The sequence below is a fragment of the Tachypleus tridentatus genome, chromosome 7 (assembly GCF_004210375.1).
Source record: "Tachypleus tridentatus isolate NWPU-2018 chromosome 7, ASM421037v1, whole genome shotgun sequence".
Lineage (NCBI taxonomy): Eukaryota > Metazoa > Arthropoda > Merostomata > Xiphosura > Limulidae > Tachypleus > Tachypleus tridentatus.
Window position 1 is genome coordinate 156,337,257 of NC_134831.1, and position 19,560 is coordinate 156,356,816.

Genomic DNA, 19,560 nt, shown 5'->3' on the forward strand with positions numbered 1-19,560 from the left:
AAAAAAATATTTAATGTCCTCGTAAGAATAGTAACGTCTGAAGTAAGTCAATAAAGTTCCACGGCTCGTTTTGTTCAAAATCTAAAACGTTCCTGGTCAAAGTCGGTAGTTTTCCTATTAATAGGCGTTAATCATTAAATTTGCTACGCCAAAATCACACTGTCTGTAGCTGCACAACAATTATCTCTTTCCGTCTCTCGTATAGCCACTTTTATAGGTTTAACGCAATTCTCCAGAACATTGACCAAAGTTTGCTTGTAACAATACTGCCAATTACATACATACCTAGCTCACTTTTGAATCTTACACAGAAAACGTTCTACAAATTTTAAGAACAGGTGGTACATGCGCAACTCACAGTCAGGAACATACGTCACATGCAAAAATAAAACTATACAGAAGCAAGTGTTGGCACTAAAATAAATGTATAACAGTACATTTGTAACATAGCATAGAGAAATATATCAATTTTGAAATTTAGGAAGTTGGTTTGGGTGTATAAACAATAATGTATATGAGGGTACACAGTATTACGATCTACACTAAATTTGAAATACCGTATATATAACAAGTTGTTTTTGATAAATGTGTAAACATAAAATATTTTCAGTGTTATTTTTCATAAAGTTAGGTTAATATATTCAACTTTGCAAACACACACGAAATACTTGTTGAATAACTGTCTGTTCTCTTCTGTTTGTGATAAGCATTAACTAGAAGAGCTGTTTCTCTTGTTTGTTTGTTTGTTTTGGAATTTTGCACAAACCTACTCAAGGGCTATCTGTGCAAGCCGTCCCTAATTTAGCAGTGCAAGATTAGAGGGAAGGCAGCTAGTCATCACATCCAACCGCCAACTCTTGGGCTACTCTTTTACCAACGAATAATGGGATTGACCGTCACATTATAACGCCCCACGGCTGGAAGGGCGAGCATGTTTGGCGCGACGCATGTTAGTCTCTCGTACTAACTCATACACTTTAAGAACAGCTGTTTTAACCTTAACATAAATGATGCAGAAAATTCTTTTGCTTCACCAGTCTAAACACTTTGTTACAACAATGACCATTTTCGGTTGGCGATTCCATGGTTTGGGCAACATTGGGAAATATTTTATAACATTTTTATTAAGTGGTGGTACCTTAATATATAAATTGAGTTCAAAGTTGTCATTTGGCCTTGTTCGATCGAAGTTGAGTCAAATTTCTATTTTTCAGCCTAATTTCGTTTTGGCTTCAATACAGGTTTATTCAGCCTTCAGAAACGGGCTTGCTTGGCCTCGAAAAGTTTGCTTCCTCTCTCCACTTCGATATGGACTTCCTCTTTCTGGGCTTCGATGCAGGCTTGTTCAAGCTCAATTTGTTGGAGTTTTAATTGGATTTATAACGTATCTTTGTCACTGAACTCTGGTTGACTAGTAAGACATTATTCTCCTAATGTTTCACCAAACAAGAAAGTATCATCAACTAATATTTTAACTACACACTTTGAAGTTCATTTTTCTCATTGATTTTTTAACCTGTAATTCTAGAATTTTGGAAATTTGAAGCAATTCACTTTTCTTATATATATCTAGTTTTTTGAGGGTCTGATTTAAGAAAACCTTGATAATCAGAAAACATGATCAACTCTTGTTAACACTGATAAATATAAATGAAATTAAGATTTGAATTTTAATTTATTTCAATTTTTTTTTCTTATTCAAATCTCGGACACGAGCCTTTTATTTATTATGTTAGGTGTTATAATTTTTGTCAGATGAGTCCTAGTACCTCAGCGGTATGTCTGCGGACTTAAAACACTACAAACCAAGTTTCGATACTCGTGGTGGGCAAAGCACAGATAGCCCATTGTGTAGCTTTGTGCTTAATTCAAAACAATAGACGAGTTTTTGATTTACTCTGCTACGTACGTTATGTATTAGTATTTCAAATAATTTGAAATTTCAATTAAGCAGTTAACTCAATGTTAATGTGAATTAAATTTATATTATTTGCCAACAAGTTTGATAAATATATTTTTTTGAACTGAAATATATTTTAACATAGAAATAACAAAAAACAATACAAATTATAATGGCAGTTATTACCAATAGTTATAAAAGATAATAGTTTATATACAACAGTTTTACAAAGTTACAGACAATAGTAAGACTTATATCTTGTCTATAACTGAATATTTTATCAACAATCCAAGTCCACGACGAGCAAATTAAATGTGAGTTGATACTGTTGGAACTCGCTTGAGCTAGCTTGTTTGATTTTCTTCACGCTGGGTCACTTCATTATGAAAAAATATTTAATGTCCTCGTAAGAATAGTAACGTCTGAAGTAAGTCAATAAAGTTCCACGGCTCGTTTTGTTCAAAATCTAAAACGTTCCTGGTCAAAGTCGGTAGTTTTCCTATTAATAGGCGTTAATCATTAAATTTGCTACGCCAAAATCACACTGTCTGTAGCTGCACAACAATTATCTCTTTCCGTCTCTCGTATAGCCACTTTTATAGGTTTAACGCAATTCTCCAGAACATTGACCAAAGTTTGCTTGTAACAATACTGCCAATTACATACATACCTAGCTCACTTTTGAATCTTACACAGAAAACGTTCTACAAATTTTAAGAACAGGTGGTACATGCGCAACTCACAGTCAGGAACATACGTCACATGCAAAAATAAAACTATACAGAAGCAAGTGTTGGCACTAAAATAAATGTATAACAGTACATTTGTAACATAGCATAGAGAAATATATCAATTTTGAAATTTAGGAAGTTGGTTTGGGTGTATAAACAATAATGTATATGAGGGTACACAGTATTACGATCTACACTAAATTTGAAATACCGTATATATAACAAGTTGTTTTTGATAAATGTGTAAACATAAAATATTTTCAGTGTTATTTTTCATAAAGTTAGGTTAATATATTCAACTTTGCAAACACACACGAAATACTTGTTGAATAACTGTCTGTTCTCTTCTGTTTGTGATAAGCATTAACTAGAAGAGCTGTTTCTCTTGTTTGTTTGTTTGTTTTGGAATTTTGCACAAACCTACTCAAGGGCTATCTGTGCAAGCCGTCCCTAATTTAGCAGTGCAAGATTAGAGGGAAGGCAGCTAGTCATCACATCCAACCGCCAACTCTTGGGCTACTCTTTTACCAACGAATAATGGGATTGACCGTCACATTATAACGCCCCACGGCTGGAAGGGCGAGCATGTTTGGCGCGACGCATGTTAGTCTCTCGTACTAACTCATACACTTTAAGAACAGCTGTTTTAACCTTAACATAAATGATGCAGAAAATTCTTTTGCTTCACCAGTCTAAACACTTTGTTACAACAATGACCATTTTCGGTTGGCGATTCCATGGTTTGGGCAACATTGGGAAATATTTTATAACATTTTTATTAAGTGGTGGTACCTTAATATATAAATTGAGTTCAAAGTTGTCATTTGGCCTTGTTCGATCGAAGTTGAGTCAAATTTCTATTTTTCAGCCTAATTTCGTTTTGGCTTCAATACAGGTTTATTCAGCCTTCAGAAACGGGCTTGCTTGGCCTCGAAAAGTTTGCTTCCTCTCTCCACTTCGATATGGACTTCCTCTTTCTGGGCTTCGATGCAGGCTTGTTCAAGCTCAATTTGTTGGAGTTTTAATTGGATTTATAACGTATCTTTGTCACTGAACTCTGGTTGACTAGTAAGACATTATTCTCCTAATGTTTCACCAAACAAGAAAGTATCATCAACTAATATTTTAACTACACACTTTGAAGTTCATTTTTCTCATTGATTTTTTAACCTGTAATTCTAGAATTTTGGAAATTTGAAGCAATTCACTTTTCTTATATATATCTAGTTTTTTGAGGGTCTGATTTAAGAAAACCTTGATAATCAGAAAACATGATCAACTCTTGTTAACACTGATAAATATAAATGAAATTAAGATTTGAATTTTAATTTATTTCAATTTTTTTCTTATTCAAATCTCGGACACGAGCCTTTTATTTATTATGTTAGGTGTTATAATTTTTGTCAGATGAGTCCTAGTACCTCAGCGGTATGTCTGCGGACTTAAAACACTACAAACCAAGTTTCGATACTCGTGGTGGGCAAAGCACAGATAGCCCATTGTGTAGCTTTGTGCTTAATTCAAAACAATAGACGAGTTTTTGATTTACTCTGCTACGTACGTTATGTATTAGTATTTCAAATAATTTGAAATTTCAATTAAGCAGTTAACTCAATGTTAATGTGAATTAAATTTATATTATTTGCCAACAAGTTTGATAAATATATTTTTTTGAACTGAAATATATTTTAACATAGAAATAACAAAAAACAATACAAATTATAATGGCAGTTATTACCAATAGTTATAAAAGATAATAGTTTATATACAACAGTTTTACAAAGTTACAGACAATAGTAAGACTTATATCTTGTCTATAACTGAATATTTTATCAACAATCCAAGTCCACGACGAGCAAATTAAATGTGAGTTGATACTGTTGGAACTCGCTTGAGCTAGCTTGTTTGATTTTCTTCACGCTGGGTCACTTCATTATGAAAAAATATTTAATGTCCTCGTAAGAATAGTAACGTCTGAAGTAAGTCAATAAAGTTCCACGGCTCGTTTTGTTCAAAATCTAAAACGTTCCTGGTCAAAGTCGGTAGTTTTCCTATTAATAGGCGTTAATCATTAAATTTGCTACGCCAAAATCACACTGTCTGTAGCTGCACAACAATTATCTCTTTCCGTCTCTCGTATAGCCACTTTTATAGGTTTAACGCAATTCTCCAGAACATTGACCAAAGTTTGCTTGTAACAATACTGCCAATTACATACATACCTAGCTCACTTTTGAATCTTACACAGAAAACGTTCTACAAATTTTAAGAACAGGTGGTACATGCGCAACTCACAGTCAGGAACATACGTCACATGCAAAAATAAAACTATACAGAAGCAAGTGTTGGCACTAAAATAAATGTATAACAGTACATTTGTAACATAGCATAGAGAAATATATCAATTTTGAAATTTAGGAAGTTGGTTTGGGTGTATAAACAATAATGTATATGAGGGTACACAGTATTACGATCTACACTAAATTTGAAATACCGTATATATAACAAGTTGTTTTTGATAAATGTGTAAACATAAAATATTTTCAGTGTTATTTTTCATAAAGTTAGGTTAATATATTCAACTTTGCAAACACACACGAAATACTTGTTGAATAACTGTCTGTTCTCTTCTGTTTGTGATAAGCATTAACTAGAAGAGCTGTTTCTCTTGTTTGTTTGTTTGTTTTGGAATTTTGCACAAACCTACTCAAGGGCTATCTGTGCAAGCCGTCCCTAATTTAGCAGTGCAAGATTAGAGGGAAGGCAGCTAGTCATCACATCCAACCGCCAACTCTTGGGCTACTCTTTTACCAACGAATAATGGGATTGACCGTCACATTATAACGCCCCACGGCTGGAAGGGCGAGCATGTTTGGCGCGACGCATGTTAGTCTCTCGTACTAACTCATACACTTTAAGAACAGCTGTTTTAACCTTAACATAAATGATGCAGAAAATTCTTTTGCTTCACCAGTCTAAACACTTTGTTACAACAATGACCATTTTCGGTTGGCGATTCCATGGTTTGGGCAACATTGGGAAATATTTTATAACATTTTTATTAAGTGGTGGTACCTTAATATATAAATTGAGTTCAAAGTTGTCATTTGGCCTTGTTCGATCGAAGTTGAGTCAAATTTCTATTTTTCAGCCTAATTTCGTTTTGGCTTCAATACAGGTTTATTCAGCCTTCAGAAACGGGCTTGCTTGGCCTCGAAAAGTTTGCTTCCTCTCTCCACTTCGATATGGACTTCCTCTTTCTGGGCTTCGATGCAGGCTTGTTCAAGCTCAATTTGTTGGAGTTTTAATTGGATTTATAACGTATCTTTGTCACTGAACTCTGGTTGACTAGTAAGACATTATTCTCCTAATGTTTCACCAAACAAGAAAGTATCATCAACTAATATTTTAACTACACACTTTGAAGTTCATTTTTCTCATTGATTTTTTAACCTGTAATTCTAGAATTTTGGAAATTTGAAGCAATTCACTTTTCTTATATATATCTAGTTTTTTGAGGGTCTGATTTAAGAAAACCTTGATAATCAGAAAACATGATCAACTCTTGTTAACACTGATAAATATAAATGAAATTAAGATTTGAATTTTAATTTATTTCAATTTTTTTTTCTTATTCAAATCTCGGACACGAGCCTTTTATTTATTATGTTAGGTGTTATAATTTTTGTCAGATGAGTCCTAGTACCTCAGCGGTATGTCTGCGGACTTAAAACACTACAAACCAAGTTTCGATACTCGTGGTGGGCAAAGCACAGATAGCCCATTGTGTAGCTTTGTGCTTAATTCAAAACAATAGACGAGTTTTTGATTTACTCTGCTACGTACGTTATGTATTAGTATTTCAAATAATTTGAAATTTCAATTAAGCAGTTAACTCAATGTTAATGTGAATTAAATTTATATTATTTGCCAACAAGTTTGATAAATATATTTTTTTGAACTGAAATATATTTTAACATAGAAATAACAAAAAACAATACAAATTATAATGGCAGTTATTACCAATAGTTATAAAAGATAATAGTTTATATACAACAGTTTTACAAAGTTACAGACAATAGTAAGACTTATATCTTGTCTATAACTGAATATTTTATCAACAATCCAAGTCCACGACGAGCAAATTAAATGTGAGTTGATACTGTTGGAACTCGCTTGAGCTAGCTTGTTTGATTTTCTTCACGCTGGGTCACTTCATTATGAAAAAATATTTAATGTCCTCGTAAGAATAGTAACGTCTGAAGTAAGTCAATAAAGTTCCACGGCTCGTTTTGTTCAAAATCTAAAACGTTCCTGGTCAAAGTCGGTAGTTTTCCTATTAATAGGCGTTAATCATTAAATTTGCTACGCCAAAATCACACTGTCTGTAGCTGCACAACAATTATCTCTTTCCGTCTCTCGTATAGCCACTTTTATAGGTTTAACGCAATTCTCCAGAACATTGACCAAAGTTTGCTTGTAACAATACTGCCAATTACATACATACCTAGCTCACTTTTGAATCTTACACAGAAAACGTTCTACAAATTTTAAGAACAGGTGGTACATGCGCAACTCACAGTCAGGAACATACGTCACATGCAAAAATAAAACTATACAGAAGCAAGTGTTGGCACTAAAATAAATGTATAACAGTACATTTGTAACATAGCATAGAGAAATATATCAATTTTGAAATTTAGGAAGTTGGTTTGGGTGTATAAACAATAATGTATATGAGGGTACACAGTATTACGATCTACACTAAATTTGAAATACCGTATATATAACAAGTTGTTTTTGATAAATGTGTAAACATAAAATATTTTCAGTGTTATTTTTCATAAAGTTAGGTTAATATATTCAACTTTGCAAACACACACGAAATACTTGTTGAATAACTGTCTGTTCTCTTCTGTTTGTGATAAGCATTAACTAGAAGAGCTGTTTCTCTTGTTTGTTTGTTTGTTTTGGAATTTTGCACAAACCTACTCAAGGGCTATCTGTGCAAGCCGTCCCTAATTTAGCAGTGCAAGATTAGAGGGAAGGCAGCTAGTCATCACATCCAACCGCCAACTCTTGGGCTACTCTTTTACCAACGAATAATGGGATTGACCGTCACATTATAACGCCCCACGGCTGGAAGGGCGAGCATGTTTGGCGCGACGCATGTTAGTCTCTCGTACTAACTCATACACTTTAAGAACAGCTGTTTTAACCTTAACATAAATGATGCAGAAAATTCTTTTGCTTCACCAGTCTAAACACTTTGTTACAACAATGACCATTTTCGGTTGGCGATTCCATGGTTTGGGCAACATTGGGAAATATTTTATAACATTTTTATTAAGTGGTGGTACCTTAATATATAAATTGAGTTCAAAGTTGTCATTTGGCCTTGTTCGATCGAAGTTGAGTCAAATTTCTATTTTTCAGCCTAATTTCGTTTTGGCTTCAATACAGGTTTATTCAGCCTTCAGAAACGGGCTTGCTTGGCCTCGAAAAGTTTGCTTCCTCTCTCCACTTCGATATGGACTTCCTCTTTCTGGGCTTCGATGCAGGCTTGTTCAAGCTCAATTTGTTGGAGTTTTAATTGGATTTATAACGTATCTTTGTCACTGAACTCTGGTTGACTAGTAAGACATTATTCTCCTAATGTTTCACCAAACAAGAAAGTATCATCAACTAATATTTTAACTACACACTTTGAAGTTCATTTTTCTCATTGATTTTTTAACCTGTAATTCTAGAATTTTGGAAATTTGAAGCAATTCACTTTTCTTATATATATCTAGTTTTTTGAGGGTCTGATTTAAGAAAACCTTGATAATCAGAAAACATGATCAACTCTTGTTAACACTGATAAATATAAATGAAATTAAGATTTGAATTTTAATTTATTTCAATTTTTTTTTCTTATTCAAATCTCGGACACGAGCCTTTTATTTATTATGTTAGGTGTTATAATTTTTGTCAGATGAGTCCTAGTACCTCAGCGGTATGTCTGCGGACTTAAAACACTACAAACCAAGTTTCGATACTCGTGGTGGGCAAAGCACAGATAGCCCATTGTGTAGCTTTGTGCTTAATTCAAAACAATAGACGAGTTTTTGATTTACTCTGCTACGTACGTTATGTATTAGTATTTCAAATAATTTGAAATTTCAATTAAGCAGTTAACTCAATGTTAATGTGAATTAAATTTATATTATTTGCCAACAAGTTTGATAAATATATTTTTTTGAACTGAAATATATTTTAACATAGAAATAACAAAAAACAATACAAATTATAATGGCAGTTATTACCAATAGTTATAAAAGATAATAGTTTATATACAACAGTTTTACAAAGTTACAGACAATAGTAAGACTTATATCTTGTCTATAACTGAATATTTTATCAACAATCCAAGTCCACGACGAGCAAATTAAATGTGAGTTGATACTGTTGGAACTCGCTTGAGCTAGCTTGTTTGATTTTCTTCACGCTGGGTCACTTCATTATGAAAAAAATATTTAATGTCCTCGTAAGAATAGTAACGTCTGAAGTAAGTCAATAAAGTTCCACGGCTCGTTTTGTTCAAAATCTAAAACGTTCCTGGTCAAAGTCGGTAGTTTTCCTATTAATAGGCGTTAATCATTAAATTTGCTACGCCAAAATCACACTGTCTGTAGCTGCACAACAATTATCTCTTTCCGTCTCTCGTATAGCCACTTTTATAGGTTTAACGCAATTCTCCAGAACATTGACCAAAGTTTGCTTGTAACAATACTGCCAATTACATACATACCTAGCTCACTTTTGAATCTTACACAGAAAACGTTCTACAAATTTTAAGAACAGGTGGTACATGCGCAACTCACAGTCAGGAACATACGTCACATGCAAAAATAAAACTATACAGAAGCAAGTGTTGGCACTAAAATAAATGTATAACAGTACATTTGTAACATAGCATAGAGAAATATATCAATTTTTGAAATTTAGGAAGTTGGTTTGGGTGTATAAACAATAATGTATATGAGGGTACACAGTATTACGATCTACACTAAATTTGAAATACCGTATATATAACAAGTTGTTTTTGATAAATGTGTAAACATAAAATATTTTCAGTGTTATTTTTCATAAAGTTAGGTTAATATATTCAACTTTGCAAACACACACGAAATACTTGTTGAATAACTGTCTGTTCTCTTCTGTTTGTGATAAGCATTAACTAGAAGAGCTGTTTCTCTTGTTTGTTTGTTTGTTTTTGGAATTTTGCACAAACCTACTCAAGGGCTATCTGTGCAAGCCGTCCCTAATTTAGCAGTGCAAGATTAGAGGGAAGGCAGCTAGTCATCACATCCAACCGCCAACTCTTGGGCTACTCTTTTACCAACGAATAATGGGATTGACCGTCACATTATAACGCCCCACGGCTGGAAGGGCGAGCATGTTTGGCGCGACGCATGTTAGTCTCTCGTACTAACTCATACACTTTAAGAACAGCTGTTTTAACCTTAACATAAATGATGCAGAAAATTCTTTTGCTTCACCAGTCTAAACACTTTGTTACAACAATGACCATTTTCGGTTGGCGATTCCATGGTTTGGGCAACATTGGGAAATATTTTATAACATTTTTATTAAGTGGTGGTACCTTAATATATAAATTGAGTTCAAAGTTGTCATTTGGCCTTGTTCGATCGAAGTTGAGTCAAATTTCTATTTTTCAGCCTAATTTCGTTTTGGCTTCAATACAGGTTTATTCAGCCTTCAGAAACGGGCTTGCTTGGCCTCGAAAAGTTTGCTTCCTCTCTCCACTTCGATATGGACTTCCTCTTTCTGGGCTTCGATGCAGGCTTGTTCAAGCTCAATTTGTTGGAGTTTTAATTGGATTTATAACGTATCTTTGTCACTGAACTCTGGTTGACTAGTAAGACATTATTCTCCTAATGTTTCACCAAACAAGAAAGTATCATCAACTAATATTTTAACTACACACTTTGAAGTTCATTTTCTCATTGATTTTTTAACCTGTAATTCTAGAATTTTGGAAATTTGAAGCAATTCACTTTTCTTATATATATCTAGTTTTTGAGGGTCTGATTTAAGAAAACCTTGATAATCAGAAAACATGATCAACTCTTGTTAACACTGATAAATATAAATGAAATTAAGATTTGAATTTTAATTTATTTCAATTTTTTTTTCTTATTCAAATCTCGGACACGAGCCTTTTATTTATTATGTTAGGTGTTATAATTTTTGTCAGATGAGTCCTAGTACCTCAGCGGTATGTCTGCGGACTTAAAACACTACAAACCAAGTTTCGATACTCGTGGTGGGCAAAGCACAGATAGCCCATTGTGTAGCTTTGTGCTTAATTCAAAACAATAGACGAGTTTTTGATTTACTCTGCTACGTACGTTATGTATTAGTATTTCAAATAATTTGAAATTTCAATTAAGCAGTTAACTCAATGTTAATGTGAATTAAATTTATATTATTTGCCAACAAGTTTGATAAATATATTTTTTTGAACTGAAATATATTTTAACATAGAAATAACAAAAAACAATACAAATTATAATGGCAGTTATTACCAATAGTTATAAAAGATAATAGTTTATATACAACAGTTTTACAAAGTTACAGACAATAGTAAGACTTATATCTTGTCTATAACTGAATATTTTATCAACAATCCAAGTCCACGACGAGCAAATTAAATGTGAGTTGATACTGTTGGAACTCGCTTGAGCTAGCTTGTTTGATTTTCTTCACGCTGGGTCACTTCATTATGAAAAAATATTTAATGTCCTCGTAAGAATAGTAACGTCTGAAGTAAGTCAATAAAGTTCCACGGCTCGTTTTGTTCAAAATCTAAAACGTTCCTGGTCAAAGTCGGTAGTTTTCCTATTAATAGGCGTTAATCATTAAATTTGCTACGCCAAAATCACACTGTCTGTAGCTGCACAACAATTATCTCTTTCCGTCTCTCGTATAGCCACTTTTATAGGTTTAACGCAATTCTCCAGAACATTGACCAAAGTTTGCTTGTAACAATACTGCCAATTACATACATACCTAGCTCACTTTTGAATCTTACACAGAAAACGTTCTACAAATTTTAAGAACAGGTGGTACATGCGCAACTCACAGTCAGGAACATACGTCACATGCAAAAATAAAACTATACAGAAGCAAGTGTTGGCACTAAAATAAATGTATAACAGTACATTTGTAACATAGCATAGAGAAATATATCAATTTTTGAAATTTAGGAAGTTGGTTTGGGTGTATAAACAATAATGTATATGAGGGTACACAGTATTACGATCTACACTAAATTTGAAATACCGTATATATAACAAGTTGTTTTTGATAAATGTGTAAACATAAAATATTTTCAGTGTTATTTTTCATAAAGTTAGGTTAATATATTCAACTTTGCAAACACACACGAAATACTTGTTGAATAACTGTCTGTTCTCTTCTGTTTGTGATAAGCATTAACTAGAAGAGCTGTTTCTCTTGTTTGTTTGTTTGTTTTTGGAATTTTGCACAAACCTACTCAAGGGCTATCTGTGCAAGCCGTCCCTAATTTAGCAGTGCAAGATTAGAGGGAAGGCAGCTAGTCATCACATCCAACCGCCAACTCTTGGGCTACTCTTTTACCAACGAATAATGGGATTGACCGTCACATTATAACGCCCCACGGCTGGAAGGGCGAGCATGTTTGGCGCGACGCATGTTAGTCTCTCGTACTAACTCATACACTTTAAGAACAGCTGTTTTAACCTTAACATAAATGATGCAGAAAATTCTTTTGCTTCACCAGTCTAAACACTTTGTTACAACAATGACCATTTTCGGTTGGCGATTCCATGGTTTGGGCAACATTGGGAAATATTTTATAACATTTTTATTAAGTGGTGGTACCTTAATATATAAATTGAGTTCAAAGTTGTCATTTGGCCTTGTTCGATCGAAGTTGAGTCAAATTTCTATTTTTCAGCCTAATTTCGTTTTGGCTTCAATACAGGTTTATTCAGCCTTCAGAAACGGGCTTGCTTGGCCTCGAAAAGTTTGCTTCCTCTCTCCACTTCGATATGGACTTCCTCTTTCTGGGCTTCGATGCAGGCTTGTTCAAGCTCAATTTGTTGGAGTTTTAATTGGATTTATAACGTATCTTTGTCACTGAACTCTGGTTGACTAGTAAGACATTATTCTCCTAATGTTTCACCAAACAAGAAAGTATCATCAACTAATATTTTAACTACACACTTTGAAGTTCATTTTTCTCATTGATTTTTTAACCTGTAATTCTAGAATTTTGGAAATTTGAAGCAATTCACTTTTCTTATATATATCTAGTTTTTTGAGGGTCTGATTTAAGAAAACCTTGATAATCAGAAAACATGATCAACTCTTGTTAACACTGATAAATATAAATGAAATTAAGATTTGAATTTTAATTTATTTCAATTTTTTTTTCTTATTCAAATCTCGGACACGAGCCTTTTATTTATTATGTTAGGTGTTATAATTTTTGTCAGATGAGTCCTAGTACCTCAGCGGTATGTCTGCGGACTTAAAACACTACAAACCAAGTTTCGATACTCGTGGTGGGCAAAGCACAGATAGCCCATTGTGTAGCTTTGTGCTTAATTCAAAACAATAGACGAGTTTTTGATTTACTCTGCTACGTACGTTATGTATTAGTATTTCAAATAATTTGAAATTTCAATTAAGCAGTTAACTCAATGTTAATGTGAATTAAATTTATATTATTTGCCAACAAGTTTGATAAATATATTTTTTTGAACTGAAATATATTTTAACATAGAAATAACAAAAAACAATACAAATTATAATGGCTGTTATTACCAATAGTTATTACAAATGATAGTTTATAGACAAGAGTTTTAGAAAGTTACAGACAATAGTAAGACTTGTATCTTGTCTATAACTGAATATTTTATCAACAATCCAAGTCCACGACGAGCAAATTAAATGTTGATATTGTTGGAACTCGCTTGAGCTAGCTTGTTTAGTTTTCTTCACGCTGGGTCATTTCTTTATGAAAAATTATTTAATGTCCTCGTAAAAATAGTAACGTCTGAAGTAAATCAATAAAGTTCCACGGCTCGTTTTGTTCAAAATCTAAAAAGGTTCCTGGTCAAAGTCGGTAGTTTTCCTATTAATAGGCGTTAATCATTAAATTTGCTACGCCAAAATCACACTGTCTGTAGCTGCACAACAATTATCTCTTTCCGTCTCTCGTTTAGCCACTTTTTATAAGAATAACGCAATTCTCCAGAACATTCACCAAAGTTTGCATGTAACAATACTGCCAATTACATACATATCTAGCTCACTGTTGAATCTTACACAGAAAACGTTCTACAAATTTTAAGAACAGGTGGTACATGCGCAACTCACAGTCAAGAAGATACGTCACATGCAAAAATAAAACTATACAGAAGCAAGTGTTGGCACTAAAATAAATGTATAACAGTACATTTGTAACATAGCATAGAGAAATATATGAATTTTTGAAGCTTAGGAAGTTGGTTTGGGTGTATAAACAATAATGTATATGAGGGTACACGGTATTACGATCTACACTAAATTTCAAATACCGTATTTATAACAAGTTGTTTTTGATAAATGTGTAAACATAAAATATTTTCTATGTTATTTTTCATAAAGTTGGGTTAATATATTCAACTTTGCAAACACACACGAAATACTTGCTGAATAACTGTCTTTTCTCTTCTGTTTGTGATAAGCATTAACTTTAAGAGCTGTTTCTCTTGTTTGTTTGTTTGTTTTTGGAATTTTGCACAAACCTACTCAAGGGCTATCTGTGCAAGCCGTCCCTAATTTAGCAGTGCAAGACTAGAGGGAAGGCAGCTAGTCATCACCACCCACCGCCAACTCTTGGGCTACTCTTTTACCAACGAATGATGGGATTGACCGTCACATTATAATGCCCCACGGCTGGAAGGGCGAGCATGTTTGGCGCGACGCATGTTAGTCTCTCGTACTAACTCATATACTTTAAGAACAGCTGTTTTAACCTGAATATAAATGATGCAGAAAATTATTTTGCTTCACCAGTCTAAACACTTTGTTACAATAATGACCATTTTCGGTTGGCCATTCCAATGGTTTGGGCAACATTTAGGAAATATTTTACAACATTTTTATTAAATGGTGGTACCTTAATATATAAATTGAGTTCAAAGATGTTATTTGGCCTTGTTCGATCGAAGTTGAGTCAAATTTCTATTTTTCAGCCTAATTTCGTTTTGGCTTCAATACAGGTTTATTCAGCCTTCAGAAACGGGCTTGCATGGCCTCGATAAGTTTTCTTCCTCTCTCCGCTTCGACATCGGCTTTTGCTTTGTGACCTTCGATGCAGGCTTGTTCAAGCTCAATTTGTTTGAGTTTTAATTGGATTTATAACTTACCTTTGTCGCTCAATTCCGGTTGGCTGGTGAGACACTAGAGTATTCTCCTAATGTTTCACCAAACAAGAAATTATCATTAACTCATATTTTAACTACACATTTTAAAGTTCATTTTTCTCATTGGTTTTTTAACCTGTAATTCTAGAATTTTGGAAATTTGAAGCAATTCACTTTTCTTATATATATTTAGTTTTTTGAGGGTGTGATTCAAGAAAACCTTCATAATAACACATGATCAACTCTTGTTGGCACTGATAAATATAAATTTAGATTTTAATTTTAATTTATTTCAATTTTTTTCTTATTCAAATCTCGGACACGAGCCTTTTATTTATTATGTTAGGTGTTATAATTTTTGTCAGATGAGTTTGTACCCTAGTCTCTCAGCGGTATGTCTGCGGACTTAAAACACTACAAATGAAGTTTCGATACCCGTGGTGGGCAAAGCACAGATAGCCCATTGTGTAGCTTTGTGCTTAATTCAAAACAACAGACGAATTTTTGATTTACTATTTACGATCTACACTAAATTTCAAATACCGTATTTATAACAAGTTGTTTTTGATAAATGTGTAAACATAAAATATTTTCAGTGTTATTTTTCATAAAGTTAGGTTAATATATTCAACTTTGCAAGCACACACGAAATACTTGCTGAATAACTGTCTGTTCTCTTCTGTTTGTGATAAGCATCAACTTGAAGAGCTGTTTCTCTTGTTTGTTTGTTTGTTTTTGGAATTTTGCACAAAGCTACTCAAGGGCTATCTGTGCTCGTTGTCCCTAATTTGAAGTGTAAGACTAGAGGGAAGGCAGCTTGTCAACTCTTGGGCTACTCTTTTACCAACGAATAGTGGGATTGACCGTCATATTATAACGCCCCCACGGCTGGGAGGGCGAGTACGTTTGACGCGACGTGGATGCGAACCTGCGAATCTCAGATTACGAGTCGCATGCCTTAACGCGCTTCGCCATGTCGGGCCCAGCTGGTTCTAACATTTTTATCCTAGAATGAAATGTAAAGGTTTGTTTCACATATGTGTAGCTGTGAATAAAGATAAAACGTTTTCAGTCGAGAACTTCAGAAACACTTGTTCGTGATGTACGATTACTGATGTTTCGTCATCGCTCATCCAATAAGAAAGCTTCAATCTTGGTAAGATAACATAAAAAATATATCATACTATTTTTTGCAGAATGTTCAGGCTCAGAATTATTTCTAAGCTCTTCTCGTAAAAAAACAGTATAGATTTATTTGTAGCTTAATTATTTCATGTTCTCTAACGAATGCATTGTTATAAATATCCTTTCATATTCTTATTACCTTTAACTTGCTTATAAAATCTTTGCTTGTATTGTTAGAATGATCATTCACTTGTTTCTCAAAGTCCTTGCGTATTTTTTAATTTCTTCTTACCAAAATGTTTAGCCTTTAGATAGTTCTGAAAATATTTCAACCTATATATATTGCTTGTATTTAAAGTGCTTATACCTGATTCTCTTAATCGTGCCTTTAGGAAGCCAACCGTTTTTCATCATCCATGTCTTGGAACACGCACATCTTGAATTTATTCAAAACAAATATCATATTTGTTTCACCTCACCTTCTAATTTTTTGTATAAATTAACCTATGATTAATTTTTTTCTCATATGTAAAAATAAGTTTCTGAAAATAAGGAGTGAAAATTGTATTTATTATTTCATATATAAAATGTAGAAAACATCAAACTTATCATGCAATGATTCCTCTTCTCAATTTTTTCCGTGCTTCAATCTTGAAGCCATATCTTCATTAGTGGTAAACAATAAATGTAAAATAGCATCCTTCAAGATGTATCTAGCCCGAGATGGCCAGGTGGGTTAAGACGTTCGACTCGTAATCTGACGGTCGCGGGTTCGGATACCGGTCGCACCAAACATACTCGCCCTTTCTCATCTCAGCCATGGAAGCGTTATAATGTGACAGTCAGTCCCACTATTCGTTGGCAAAAGAGTAGCCCAAGCGTTATCGGTGGGTGGTGATGACAAGCTGCCTTCCCTCTAGTCTTACACTGCTAAATTAGGGACGGCTAGCACAGATAGCCCTCGAGTAGCTTTGTGGGAAATTCAAAAAACAACAAGTTGTATTTTTGTGTGATGAACCACGATTCACTTCAATAAATCGTTCTCACTCACTATTTGACTCTATACAATCTGTTTCAAGCCAGTGTTCTATAATTATAAAGTCAACACTGATATCGTTACAAAATTTGTAATTGGTATGATGTACTTTTTAGGTGGTCCATATCAATTTTATTTTAAATTTCTACGCTTGAAACGTCATATCATTTATATTATCAATGTTCTCGAAGTCTAACAAAACTCATTGAATTTCTGTTATTTCATAATATTCCAGCTCACCTAAAGTATTGAATTCGTCAATTGTTTTCTTAACTCCCCTAATCTAAGATTAACCTTCAAACTATCGTGTTTATCTTTTATTCCGGTAAACTAATTTTGAAAACATAAATTTTATGCCATAAATTTCATATCTTCAGTCTTGTCTTGCCCCATTTATACTAAAACTTTGCTTATTTATAGTTTTAACAAGCTTCCTCACAACTATATACGTTTAGTTTAACCTATTTTGATTATTATTCCATAGGTCCTGTTGCTCTAAGCATATTCCTCTATAATCTTTCATTGAAGCCTGCTAAGTCACTTATTTCTGCATCCAAACAGAGAGAGCACTTCCGAAAGTGTCACAAGTCTATTTATATCCCAAAATCTCTTAAAAAGTTCTTTATACATCTAAACAGTTGTTTTGATCTACAATTTTCGACATCATTTGCTTGTACATACACTTGAAAAAAAGATACTTTTTTGTGCCAACAAGTAATCTGTAAACACGCTCTGCGAAGCCCTATACTCTAGAACCTGGCGCGCAGAACAAGTCATGCTCTTTCTACGCTCGTTACCAGGAATAATGTAAAAACCTTTGATAAATCTGTGTACATCTATTGCTTATCTCGCTCCTGTTCGCAAGCAGCTAAAGTTACAAATGTGTTAACACATAGTATATGAGCACTGAATATTTTCATCTCTATGAATTTAATATTTTTACCATTTGTAAACTTCATTCCCATTCCCATCCTTTCCCAAAACAACCTTCACAATAACTATATCCAGTTCCTGTCTTGTAGCAAGTTTGTAGAACAGTTTCCTGACATGTATCAGGAAATCATTTCCTGACTGATAAAAAGAGTAGAAGTTTCCCTTTTCTGAAGTTTCTCAGGTGTATAGCCCTCTACCCCCAGTAGCACAGCGGTATGTCTGCAGACTCACACCACTATATACTCTCAGTAGGCAGAACATTTTGAACTTTCTCATTAATTTCAAAAAAAAGCCTACTGTTTTTAGATAATAGTTAAAAAATCCAAAAGTGATTAAATATTAAGGGATTAAACAAAAATAATTATCACAAGTGTTACCTGAGCAAGAGGGAAAATTTATTTATCTTGAGCATTAAATTTTTTTTTTCCTTTTTATAGATGCCAATAATTTATTTATTAGCAAGGCATTTGAGTTATCAATCAGCAAATTATATATACAATTGTAATAAATGAAATGATTTAAGTGGGATACTTGCTTATACTATCCCACTTACTTAATAGGTAATTTTAGTGTTAGATTAATCTACAAACCGTCTATTTTCTTGATTTTATTTAAACATAGCATTTTTGTGTGGGTATATTGGAAACAGAGAGTAATAACTTGTAATCTTCAACCTTATTATGGTTAGAAGCACTGAAATTGTAGTTGAGGTAAAATTTATAGGATGCGAAGGATGGCTGAATTGAGTTGCGTTTGAAAATTGTTGGCTTGATCGTGACTTTGGTATGCCGTGGCTGCAGTGCTTGCTTACTTAAGGATAAGTTGAAGACAACTTTGAGACAAACTTGCTACAAGACAGGAACTGGATATAGTTATTGTGAAGGTTGTTTTGGGAAAGGATGGGAATGGGAATGAAGCTTACAAATGGTAAAAATATCAAATTCGTAGAGATGAAAATATTCAGTGCTCATATACTATGTGGAAAACTCGACTCCAACCTGGTACGCTACTAAAGTTTTGAAACCTGTCCTCTAATTTATCACGGTATCACTGTTTGTGTTCATTCCTTTACTTTGGAAGGAAGAAATGTTATGTGATTGTAAATCTATTTAGTATCACTGTTGATTCTTGTATGATCAGGTGAATTGCACATTTTATGAAGTTAGTAAATAAAAACAACAAATTTATGGCAATGTGATATGAAAATCATGTACACCAATAATTATGCCATAAAACAATAATGTCCTCGTTTGTTTGTTTGGAATGTTGTGCAAATCTAGTCTATCTGCGCTAGCCGCCCCTAATGTAGCAGTGAAAGCCTACAGTGAAAGCCTAGAGAGAAGGCAGCTAGTCATTACCTCCCACCAA